Below are 13,560 nucleotides of genomic sequence, written 5' to 3'. Positions count from 1 at the left end.
CTTCAATAGACACACCTCTTTTACCTTTCTATTTGTTGTTTCGACAACAATTAATCTACTGTCTTGACACTGTGCACAAAATTTCTATTCAGGAAGGACCATCTAGTGAGGAATCCAAACTCGGATTCAAGCTTACAAACAACCTTTATGTATTTTATCTTTTATTTAATAAAGTTTTGAGATGCTATTTGGATCAGGGGTTCATAGCTTGAGCATCCAATGAAGTGAGTACTACCAGTAGAAGTCCCTGGTCTTTTCATTTTTAATTGGTAAAATTTTTGGACAACACTGTTTACAACAATTAATATAAAAAAGCCACCAATGTCCACCAAGAAAGAGTTCATAACTATCCTAGTGTAATGTCTATTTAGCTAGCACACCACAAAAGAATAGATTGAGTGGCAAATCAAAACCAACTTCTATCAGAAATAGAGGTAAAATGAAACCTACGGTGTTGTCACGCAAACGACAATGTTGGAGTCGTTGAAAACTATAAGCAAATTTTGAGGTCTTGGATACCCTGAACTCCCAAATATCGGTTCATTTTATCTTGGATACCCCAAGAACTCAAAGATACACACCCAGATAAAACTTGAAACTAAAGATGAAGAATATAAAAAGATTAAGCAGATAGAAGGTTAGGGATTTCGGTTGGTTTTGCAAAGGTGTTTGAAAGGGAGTTTGGGTATTGTTTTATAAAAACAACTTGTACAAGAAGTTTATTTTGTGGAAACTATTCAGGTTCTCCTATATAATCTTTACATCTATCAAAAGAGGTAAGTGTGTAACGTTTAAAATTTATGCAGGTAATTGCCAAATTTGAATTTAGCCAAACTAATGGTACGTGCTTGACGTGGTAAGTTAGTTATCAATGATGTTTAAATCCTTCAAATTTAGAAATTTTGAGGAAAAAAATTTGTTAAGGGGAGGAGGGTTGTAACACCCTAGATTCGGTAGGTCTAAAGTTTTGGCATATAGCAGTAAATAGTTTATCTATTGTAGTGATATCTGGCCCAAATGATTATTTTGGCGTATACATGTGGGCATATAGTAATCGCCATATGAGTTAGTAAGAATTTGATTTCATGATATTCTTCTATATTAAGGAGAAGTTTGTGCTAAAGGATAAAAGGGAAGTACTGAATGAGTATTCATTAAAGGTATTGTACGTCTGATTTTGTCTGGAATATTGTGCTAGTTAGATTTTTAGTAACTTGGTAAAAATCAATTAGATAACCAAGCTGGATAATTGCGATTGAGAGGTGTTTATTAATATTTGTCTTGGAAACTGTAGGCCATTAAAAAAGGAAAGTTCTGAAACATATGACACTTGCTAAATTCCATTAAGCAAGTTGAGTCATATTTATATATGAGAGATAAGTTCTCAAAGAGTTCTTCTTCTTCCTTCTTTCTCTTCTTTAAGTGGTATTTACTAATACCTTTCTTAAGTCTAAATGTATATTACATTGATGATTTAGAAGTTATGATTCTTCTATGATCAGTGGTTATTTCCCATCAAGGTAAGTATTTCATCTTTACATGTTAAATTCTAAATAGTAAATCGGTATGCTGTAATTGGACAGTAAGACTGTAAGTATAAGGTTTTTGCATGAGATTGTCAGTGATTGATATGATAAGTAATTTGTATGTACAAGAGTAGTAATAATGAAATTATGTTTCTAAGCAGTGGTTGTTGCTAGTTCAAAATAGATATCTAGATCTGAAGTTTTGAACTGTAGCATGTGAGAATCAAGTGAGTTTCTACTCTGATTCTTGCATATATATTGTTCGTACTGAAGTATATCTACATGACCAACCTATGAATTGGAAATCATGGATAGTATAGTATGAATATGATACTTATATGACTATAGAAATGAAGTTATGCTAAAATTTATTGAATACATGAATGATTGCTGATGTTGGTAGGTGTATTAGATATGAGATCAGGTATGTCCAAATACGTGAACAATTTGTATTAGTTATGATTAGGTTATTAATAATTAATCTGTTTGAATGTGAGTTCTATTATATTATGATGAGTAATATGAAATATTAGGTCTGATATGTGTCTATGTTTGTAGAGTTTGTAGAGTAAGTTGAGTCATCGTAGTGGTAGCTGAGGAAGTCCATTGGACAGTAAACGTGAACTCTGATATGAAATTTAAAGGAAAAATTCCATGGCCATGGTACACTCTATAAAAGATTTGATGAAATACATTTTATCTAATGGGGTTCTCTGCGTGTCCTAGGGCAGTGATGGGCAAACCTCACTCAATGTGAGTTTAGGAAAACCCATATCGCAAACATGACAGTCTTGGGGTGCCTAGGTGGCATCATATTAGCCTTCTTGGCACACTTTGAATTCATCACCTATGTGACATTCTCTGAATGGATCACCTTTGTCGTATACTCTATTAGATTGCTTTAGGGTGTTTTCTGTAATAATGACTTATGGTGTATTCGGCATATCATTTGTTTGTCTCTAATGTATTCTGTGAAGTCTGTCAAGAAAGTAAACAAGATTTTTTCTATGATTGCCTATATGGCATGCTCTGTTAGGTCTATATGGGTTGAATTGTTAGGAATGTCTAGTAAGATTTGAATCTAAATGTCTATCTCTATGGTAAGAAATGAGTAAATTCTTTTAGTTCTATAATAAATATGGTTAAGATGAGCTATTGATATGTTCTAGGTTAAGAGTGAATAAGACTTAAGGGTTTTCCATGAAAAAAATATGTGTATCCGTATGTTAAGAAGGGTATCCATTACGATGATCTGTAAATATGGAAAGTGAGAGGTATTGTATCTTCTTCTAGAAATATTTTTGGATCTGAGTTAATGTTACCTTGAGTTATGGGATTCTAATATAATATGACATGGAATTTGTCTAAATGGTCTAAACAGTACTCTTCAGCACGAGTATGTGTAGTGTTGAACCAGGATATATCTAAAGATGAAAATTAATGGTATCTAATTCTACATATGTATTCACCAAGCATTTATGTATCCACCCATAATAAATATCAATGAATAATTTTTTTGAAATAAGAGTATGAGTTAAGACATGGTTATTGGAAGTGGACTAGGAGGGTATGTCTGCAAAGAATTTATTATGTGACAAGAGATGTATGGAAGGTTTGGAAAGATTCCTCAGTTAACTAGATAAGGAAGATTGAATATGACAAGAGTATGTAACTAGCATATAAAAATATAATAAATTGTAGTGGTATTCGCTGAAATAAATAATGCAGAATAATGGTTGACACAATAGTTCTTATAAGATTGCAAATTATCCATCAAGGTATTGTTTTGATAAGCTCACTAATTACCTATGTACTTACAAGATTTGTTATTGCTATTTAGGTACTTGAAATGAGACTTCGCCTCAAGGGTCAACGCTAGGAGTACGCCAAGGTGGTGGCGGAGTGGGCTATTATGCAAATAGTGGATATGTGGCATAGTCTTGGAATATGCCTTTCAAGTTTGTCCTAAATAAACCTCTATTTTGTAAATAATTGTACCCAGCATGATGTAATAACTTAATTTAATATACTTCTTTGTTTTAAAATAGTAAGTTTTCAATTAACATGTCAAATAAAATAATTAGAGAAATGAGAAATTGTAATTGTATTGTTAAAATGTTAAGTATATTTTGTGGTAACACCTGAAATCCAGACCCGACGAATCGGGTTGAGTTTGAGGCATTATAGTTTATGGGAGATATCATCTCTCATTTGAGAACGGGAAGGAGAATCTACCGAGCAAGGGTGAACTCAACAATGAGTTAGGCCTAAATGAAAAGGCAAACAGAAGCCTTAGTTCTAGTTGCAAGGGGCATACAACAATCCAGCAAGTCAGATTGAAGCAGGTATAGGGCGAGATCTAAATCTAGAGATCGAGACAAAGAATATGGCTATTGCAAGAGAAAAAGGGCCACATCAAGTCGGAATGTGACAAACTTCAAAAAAAGTTTAAAATGGATGCTGGAAGCAACGAGAAAGATAAGAAGAAAGTCAAAGTTGTTGATGTTAGTTTATTCGAATATAGAGGTGATGATTTCTTATTAGTGTCGACGAGTGAAAACTCTAAGCTTACTTCCAAATGAATCCTAGATTGGTGGTGCTCCTATCATATGTGTCCCAATAGGGACTGGTTCTCCACATACAGTTTAGTTGAAGGTAGAGTTGTGCTGATGGGGCATAATTATCCATCTAATATAATTGGAATAGGAATAATACAAATCAAGATGCACGATGAAATTATTCGGACACTATCAGATGTCGGGTATGTACCCGACTTAAAGAAAAATCTCATCTCATTCGGAATTTTGGACTCGAATGGTTGTAGGATTGTTATTGAGTCAAACGACTTAAAGGTTTCTCATAGAGCTCTCGTTGTAATTAGAGGACATAAAAGGGAAGCCTATACATTCTGCAAAGGTCAATGGTTACTAGTGCGACTGCAATTACTGAAGAAGAGCAGAAATTGATTCCACGCCGCGACGAGAACCAACCTTACATCACAACGACACGACATGATTCTTTCTCTAAAGATTCTAATGCAACCAAAATCTGGCACATGTGACTCATTCATATAAGCAAGAAAGATATGACACCATTGTGTAAACAAGGTCTTCTTGAAAATACTAGAATTGGTAAGTTAGGTTTCTACGAACACTGTACTTATGGGGACCAAACGTGAGTAAGTTTCAATTTAGTAGTGCACAGAACCAAAAGGACTCTTGACTATATCCATCCCGATTTATGGGGTTCGACTCTTGACATCTCAAAAGGAGGTAATAAATATTTCCTCACTTTTATTAATGACTATTCTAGAAAATTTTGGATTTATTTTCTAAATAGAAAAAATAAAGTTTTCAAAATCTTCAAGCAGTGGAAAACATTGTTAGAAGAACAAATAGAAAAGCCTATGAAGTGGTTGAGAACAGATAATAGACTTGAGTTTTGTTCAACTGAGTTTAGTGCCTGCTGCAAATAGGAAATGATAGAGATACATTGCGCCATTGTAGGAACTCCACAATAGACTGGAGTGGAAAAAAGAATAAACAGAACTTTGTTGGAAAATGTCCAATGCATGCTTTCAAGTGCATGTTTAGGGAAGGAGTTTTACGCTGAAACTGTAAATTTGGCAAGTTATTTGGAAAATCGGTCTCTACATTGAGCAATGAATGATAAAATTTCAAAAGAGATATGGTCAGGTAATCCTCTCAATTATTCTAATTTCAAAATTTTTTATTGTCCTGCTTATGCTAAAGTTATCCAAGAGAAGCTCGATCTAAGGGTCGTAAAGTGCATTTATCTGGGTTACTCTGCCAATACGAAAGGTTTTAAACTGTGGAGTCCAAAAACAAATAGAACTATTGTTAGCAGAGATGTTAAATTCAATGAATCAGCCACAATTCGTTTAGAAAATGGGTCACTTATTTTTAATGACACAACAAATCAGAGTGTCTCAAGTAAGATGGAGTCAAAAGCTGAAATAGGGGTTGACGTCACAACAACACAAAAATTTATGTCGCAATGTCATGACGGACAGAGTCATCATTCTGACGAGGAAGTAAGTGACGTAGCAACGACAAGACAAACTCCTGATTCTTGCAAAGTTGAAGCTGTTTCGAATGAGTTTAGAACGTCATCTGACTCTCAGGTACCCTCGCCATCTCAATTAACTATTTATAAGATGACTCGTAATAGAAAAAGGCAAGAAATCCGACCACCACAGAAATATTGTGAAGGAAACCTAGTGGCATATGCTCTAAGTGCTGTAGATTGCATTGATTCAACTGATCTTCATGTTATTCCGAGGTAGTTCAAGTCTCTTATTTTAACAAATGGTTTGTTTCTATGGAAGAATAGTTGGAATCACTTTAAAAGAACAAGACTTGGTGGCTAGTTAAACCACCCATCGGTAAGAAAATATTTGGTCACAAATGAGTGTTTAAGAAGAAGGAAGGTTCGGGTCTGAATGACACTAGGTATAAGGCAAGATTGGTCGCATAGGGCTACAGCCAAGTGGTGAGTTGATTTTCATGATGTTTTCTCTTCCGTTGTGAAATATATGTCCACTTGGGTACTTTTGGCTCTTGTTGCATCAAACAATCTTGAGTTAGAGAAATTAGATGTGAAGACTACTTTCCTTCATGGTGACCTTAAGGAGGACATATACATGCAGCAATTAGAAGGCTTCAAAACTAAAGGTAAGGAAGATCATGTTTGCCTTCTTAAAAAATCATTGTATGGTCTGAAGTAGTCTCCTCGGTAGTGGTACAAAAAGTTAGACTCCTTCATGTTAAGTATTGGTTTTTCATGAAGTATGATAGTTATATGTATTTATAATGTCTTGATATTGGTTCATTCATGTATTTGCTAATTTACTTGATATGTTAATTGTGGCTAAGGATCCATTTGAAATTGAAAGACTTAAAACCATGCTTAACTCTAAGTTTGAGATGAATGATTCAAATGCAGTAAAGAAAATTTTGTGAATGGAAATTTCAAGGGATAGACATTCTCAAAAATTGTTTTTTATTGCAACAAAGGTACATCAAGAAGATCATTGAGCAATTTGAGATGCAAGACTCAAAATTGGTAAGTACTTCTTTAGCTACACACCTAAAACAAAGAAGAAGAGAGGTACATGTCAAAAACACCTTATTCAAGCGCAGTTGGAAGTTTGATGTATGTAATGGTATGCACTCGTCTCGATATTTCACATGTTATTAATGTTATTTGTAGATTCATGGCCAAATCGAATAAGCTACAATTGCATGCAGTTAAGTGGATATTCAAATATTTACGAGGTACTTTTAACATGTGCTTAGAGTTCGAAAGAAGCCAAAAGGGCTTAGTCAGATTTGTTGATTCAAATTATGATGGAGACTTAGATCGAAGGAGGTCTCTAACATGTTATCTATTAGCTTTTGGAGATTGTGCCATCAGTTTGAGAGCTTTACTTCAAGCTACAGTAGCCTTATCTACTATTGAAGAAGAATACATGACAATTACTAAAGTTGTAAAAGAAGTGATTAGGTTAAAAGGCCTATTTAGTAAACTGGTAAGTGAAAATGGGGCAACTGTCGTATATTGTGATAGTCAAAGTGTCATGCATTTCACCAAAGATCACATACATCACGAAAGGACAAAGCAAATAGACATTCATTATCACTTTGTTCGATAGGTAATCATTCAAGGGGATGTTCAAATTCATAAAATTGGCACAGAACACAATCCGACTGACATGTTGACAAAGAGTCTTCCAGTTTCAAAATTCGAGCATTGCTTGGACTTGGTGAGTATTCGACGAAGATTGAATTAGGTCCGTAACAGGGCTTGGCAAAGGAATTAAGTAAAATACAAGTCAAGGTGGAGATTTGTGGAAGTATGCCTTGTATTTTGTGTGTGACGTCGCAACGATGAGAAGCTTTTAGTCTTAACGAGCAACTGGTGTCACGATGAGAAGAAAGCCTTCGTCCCAACGACACGATCCTTCTTTGTCCCAACGTGGCGACCTGCATCTCAAGTTTCCCGGCTTTCTTCTTTCAATTAAACTCTTTTTTAGCTTTCCACTTGTACTCTGATTAACCTAAGGGTATTATAGTCATATATGCTACTAATTTCAGCCTATAAATAGGCCTTAGTTACTCTAGGTTTCACACAGCATAAATATTTAGATTGAGAGAATTTTGTTCTTTGTTTTGAAGGGTTTTTCTTTTAGGACTTTGAGTTTTCTTTTGATTCTCTCCATCTTTTGTCCTTCTACTATAATGAAATCTTCTTTTACCCGTGATTTTTTATCTTAAAAATATTTTTACGTAAATTTGTATGTTCGATCTTTTCGATTTTTACTTTATTTTCTTGCAAACACAAATTATTTCCCTACAACTACTATTATATAATTTTTAGCACATACAATCCATAAGGTGGTTGTTTGCATACATAATTGCTTTTTTGTTTGAGTGATTTGGATTTATGCAAGAAATGATGGTGAAGGTTGAATTTATTTGACTTTTTGTTTAAAAAACTCTCTCCAAATTATCCCACTGGAATCTTGTATTTATTGATAAATTCTAATATTCCTAGTTTTGTTTTGTTTTGTTTTTGCTATGGAGTAAAGAGTACTCGAAGAGATAATATAAATAATATTTCTTGTGGAGGCTAATTTTTTATAGGCAAAAAATTATGACCCTAATTTTCAGCAGATTTTATTGTATCTCTCTGCTCGTCCTCATCAGCTAGTTGTGAGTCTTACTTTCTGAAACTTCCATGCCCTTTTGGTACTTTGAGTTCACGTGTCAAATACTACAAATATTCCGACAGACATAATCATTACAATATAGTCAAATGATGTGCTAGATGATATATTTGTATCGAGTAACTAAGCAATAATCATGTCGGTAAATTTTGTCCATCTTGCATGTGTAGATTGTTGTTTTTCTATGTGTAAAGCTAAAATATCTTTAAAGCTTTGAAATACTAATTTGTAAGATAATTTTGAAGATCAAGGATTTAGATAATGTCGCAATGAAAACTTTGTGTCATACATATGAAAAAGGGTAATTTTTTATAAAAAAAGGATTCTATAAAATGATGAATACATTTATAACAATGTCTCGACACACATGGTTGGATTTTAATGTTTAGAGGGAGTAAGGACTCCATAATTAATTCGTGCAATTTATCCTTCATTAAACATGTTTATGTGATTAATTAAAATTATATACGATTTATTTAATTGAGTGTCAAGTTATTTAATAAAATATATTAAATTAATCAGAATTACTTCGATAACATCATATAACGTCATGTATTGAAATCTAATAATCAAATCAAATGTGAGATGTTGTATTTAGTTTTATTCTTTAAACTTACGGAATTACTTAAAAGTTCCACAAATTTTATATATTGCAACAATTTTTTTTTTATTTTGTTTTTACAAAGAAAGATTTAGATTGGAAATAAGAAAAGGATTCTCGGTGGATGTTAAGATTTAAATATTAAATTTATTGAATACTATAGTTAATTTTTCTAAAAAAAAAATTAGGTCAATTAGAACATTTTTTTACTTATATGGCTATTAAGTGAATAATTTTTTTTTCAAAATATTACAGTAATAAATTTTACAAAAAAAAAAGTAACAGTATTAATAGTTTGAACATGAATCTTTAAATCTAAGAAGTAAATAGACTAAATTATTAATTTTCAAAATATACCAAAACTAATTTTTGAAAAGTACAAAAATTAGAACCACATTTAAACTTATTTTTTTTTACGAATAACTTGATGAATGAACGTAATTGTAAAAAAATAAAAAAAAATAAAAAAGTAAATTAAGTGCTTATCATTCACATGACATGAAGTCATAAAAACAACTTGTCGTCCACCTTATAAAGAAAAGAAGGCAAGGTAGGCGATGTGTCGTCCTACCTAATAAGTAACAACTAAATGACAACTTGGGAATGGATTTGTTCATAATTGTTGTTCTCTTTAATGGAGTAAGTCTTTCAAATCTTCTGCTCGTTATTCATTTTTCTTCTTGTCAAATTCAAACAGATGCCGCAAATGTCTAATCCAGGCTTTATTATAGGAGTGGAGAAATCATCTTTTTTTCGTCATTTCTTATATGCATGCATGTTATAGCATGCAGCCTTTAGTTTGCATCTTCCAATGTACAGCAGAATTTGGGAGGACAAAATAATCCCAATTGCTTGGCTTTTGATTTGAACCAACTTTATAGAGGTCAATTGTTCTTTTTCTTGAAAAATGGTTTCAAAGGAGGATTAGGTTAGTAACTATAAATTTTTGGGTTTAGATTAAACTTGCACTGTCCTGTCCCAAAAATTTTATCAATTTATCCCCTCTTTTTAAATTTATCAATTTTAGGTTTAGGTTAGTAATTATATATTTTGGCTTTAAATAGTTGGTACAAAATTTTGATATTTTAAATTATATTATATTTTTTACTTTAATTATTTTAAGTTTTTATATTTATATTTAAAATTAAAAGTTAGTAAATTAAACTATTAACCTATTAATAATTTTAAAACTTATATTACATATAAATATATTTATATGTATGTAATTGAGATATATTTGCATGTATATATAATATATGATTTATTTTTTATCAAAATAATATATAATTTGTAAAGAAACTAAAAATTTACGCTATAAATATATATGAAAAATATTTAAATGTATATATAATCTATCAAGAACTAAAAATGAGATGATATATATGTGTGTGTGAAAAGTATTTAAAACTATCGATAATACAAAATGGTACACTGAAACATGTCGATATCAATAAGTATCATTATCAAGACAAAAATAGTACATCCACCGATATAGTGTGCACTACCTTAATTATAACTCGGGGACAAAATTAAAAATTTTATTTAAGTAATAAAATGAAAATATTAAATTACAACTTAGTGAGGAGGTCAAAATAATTTTTTTACTATGTTTTTAAGTATAAAAATTCCAAAAACTTAAAAAGATTAGAAGAGAATAAGAAAGGGAAAGAGGGTGGTAACCCAGGGCAGCCCCCTTAACTACAGCTCTATCTCTCACCACGCGTCGATGGTGCCTCTTGTCCTGCACCGTTGCCATCCTTAATCGGTGTGCTTCCTGCTGGATGCCATTTTACTGTGTTTTGGGGACATGGAAACTGTCAATAGTCAGCGATGGATCGTGTTTCCTGGCAACCCCAAGTTTCTACAAAACAATGGCCCAAGCTCATAATAAACATTGATGATTAATGAGCAAGCCCACTATCATAGTTTATACGTGGGTAACTGACATCAAAGGTCACTCAATTATGAGTGTTTTTTTTTTCACTTAAATATGAATTTTTTTAAATGGGTCTCTCAACTGATCAATTTTTTTTTGTCTATTTTCATTAATTGTACTAACAAAAGGGTGATATGATAGTTAAAAAATCGATATAATAATAAATTTAATTTTCAAATTTTACATATTATATCGATTTAATCATAATTTTAAAATTTTAACATTCAACTTTTACAAATAATTTCATTTTGATCCTAACTCTAAAAAATTTAAAGAAATATATAAAAATAAATAAATATTTCGAAAATTATAATAATAAATTTAAATATATATTTTTGACAAGAAATAATAATATATAAACTTTTAAAATATATAAAAATAAAAATCTATTTTTTTTAAAAAAGATAATAATAAATTTAATTTTTATATTAGTAATAAATAAAAATAATTATATTAAATATTAAATAATAATAAAAACTCTCCCTTCTCCCACCACCATCCCCCGCCATCTCTCCCCCCCCCTGCGGAAGAGCATAGAAGGAGAGGGGATGATGAGGATAAGGAGAGATTTTTATTTTTATTTAATATTAATATAAAATTAAAATTTATTATTATATTTTAAAAAAATATTTAATTATTTTATATATTATTATTTCTTGTCAACAATTACTTTTTATTTTTTTATATTTTTAAAATTTATTATTATATGTTGTATAATATTTATGTATTTTCATATATTTTTTAATTTTTTTAAATTTGGGATCAAGTTGAGACCATTTAAAAATTTTGAGGGTTAATTTTTTAAAATTATGACTAAGTCGGTATAATATATAAAAGTTGAGAGCTAAATTTATTATTATACATGTTTTTTAATTACCACGTCACTTTTCCGTCAATGCAATTAATGATAATAAACGGAAATGGAAAAAAAATAACAATCTAGACTATTTGGTTGACCAATTTAAAGAAATTCATAGTTGGGTGACAAAAAAAAATGGCCCATATTTGAGTAACATGTGGTGTAGTCTACCCTTTATATATTTACGAGAAATTATTTGAATATACTCTCTTAGATGTTAATATTATATGCGTTGGATTGGTTGGCTACAATGGTAAAGCATATTGCACTCCTAAAAAGAGAACGCGAGAACCTTGAAGATGAAATTATTGAGAATGGTAGCCACAAACCCTAAACATGAATCGTAAAATGATCATGAAAAATGTTAAAAAAATTGTTATATGCGTTCGACCTAACTTTAATATTTTTTAATTAGTTTAATAAAGAATTATTCATTATTTAGATTGTTAAAACTAATTAAAATGCATGAATTATTTTAATAATTTAAATATTATAATAGTAAAAGAATTTTAAATTATGATTACAGCTTTTCTACCCTACTAAGGAATACATGTATTGTAGATCAAATACTTTTCGCTAATTCATTTTTTTTCTTAATTGTAAGTCAAAATTCTTTCTCTAGTCTTTTATTTATCAAGATCTATTTAAAAAATTGAAAAGCTATTTTAAAAACATTCTAGATTTTAGCAATGTAAAATTATTTTTTATTCATATTGAGTGATTTTGTGTCTTTCTCACAACGAGGCTAATTTTTCTATTTATATGATACAGTTCCTAGACGTGATATTCTAGGTAGGCCATCATGCATGCCAACGCGTACCCTATCTTGAGATTAACTGTAATAGCCTGTTCTTAGTGAAATCGGAATAGTAGTTTCGGGACCACAAATCCGATGAGTAAATTATTAATTTATTATAATTTTAATGTTTATGGGATGTTAGTAAGGTCGTATAAAAAATTCGTTAAGAAATTTTGACAATTGCATGCTTAATTAAGTGAAAAGAACTAAATTGTAAAAAGTACAAAAGTAGAGTTCTATTAATTAAAGGTGTTAAATGGCTATGAAACTTTAATGTAAGAGGACCTAGATGGTAATTAGACCATTTATGTTGTTAGTAGATGTTTATGGCAAGGTTTTTTTGAAATTATTAATGTTTTTAAAAGGCAAAATAGTAAATGGTAATTAAATCATAAAACAAAAGTAAAGAAAAAGATGGTATCATCTTCTTCATTTAGTTAACTCAACCAAAAATAGCCATGGAAGCTTGCTAGGGTTCGGCCATGACAATTCTTCATACATGATCAAGATAGATCTCGTACGGACTTAGATCGGGGAAAAGCTAAAGCCTTGGATTAATCAACTTTGTTTTTACGCCCTAATCGTCGAGGTAAGTTCGTATGAATAAATATTGTTTAAATGTTATTTTTGACTATATGTGTAACACCCCTAACACGTATCTGTCACCGGAACAGGGTTACAGAGCATTATCGGATCAAATAGATCAAATACAAACATTTCATATTATTTAACATTTATGTCAGATATTATTCATAAAGTCCCTTATATGAGCCCTCGAGGTCCATAATGCACATTAGAAACAAGTCGGGACTAAATCGGGTACTCAAAGAATTTTTCGTGAAATTTCAAAATTTTTCCTTGGTATAGCTACACACCCGTGTGGTCAGGCCGTATGGGCACTCGAAATGGGGCACACGACCGTGTCCCAGCCCATGTCTGTACTCGTGTAACTTTCTGACTTGGGTCAGACAACCAAGTCACACGCTCAAGTCACATGCCCGTGTGTTAGGTCGTGTGTAAGTGCAGGGGTCACACGGCCAAGCCACACGCCTATGTGCTAGGCCATGTGATCAATTTTGAGCATTTTGTTT

This window comes from Gossypium hirsutum, chromosome A11 (genome assembly GCF_007990345.1).
Source record: "Gossypium hirsutum isolate 1008001.06 chromosome A11, Gossypium_hirsutum_v2.1, whole genome shotgun sequence".
Lineage (NCBI taxonomy): Eukaryota > Viridiplantae > Streptophyta > Magnoliopsida > Malvales > Malvaceae > Gossypium > Gossypium hirsutum.
Note: the sequence above shows the minus strand (reverse complement) of the source record.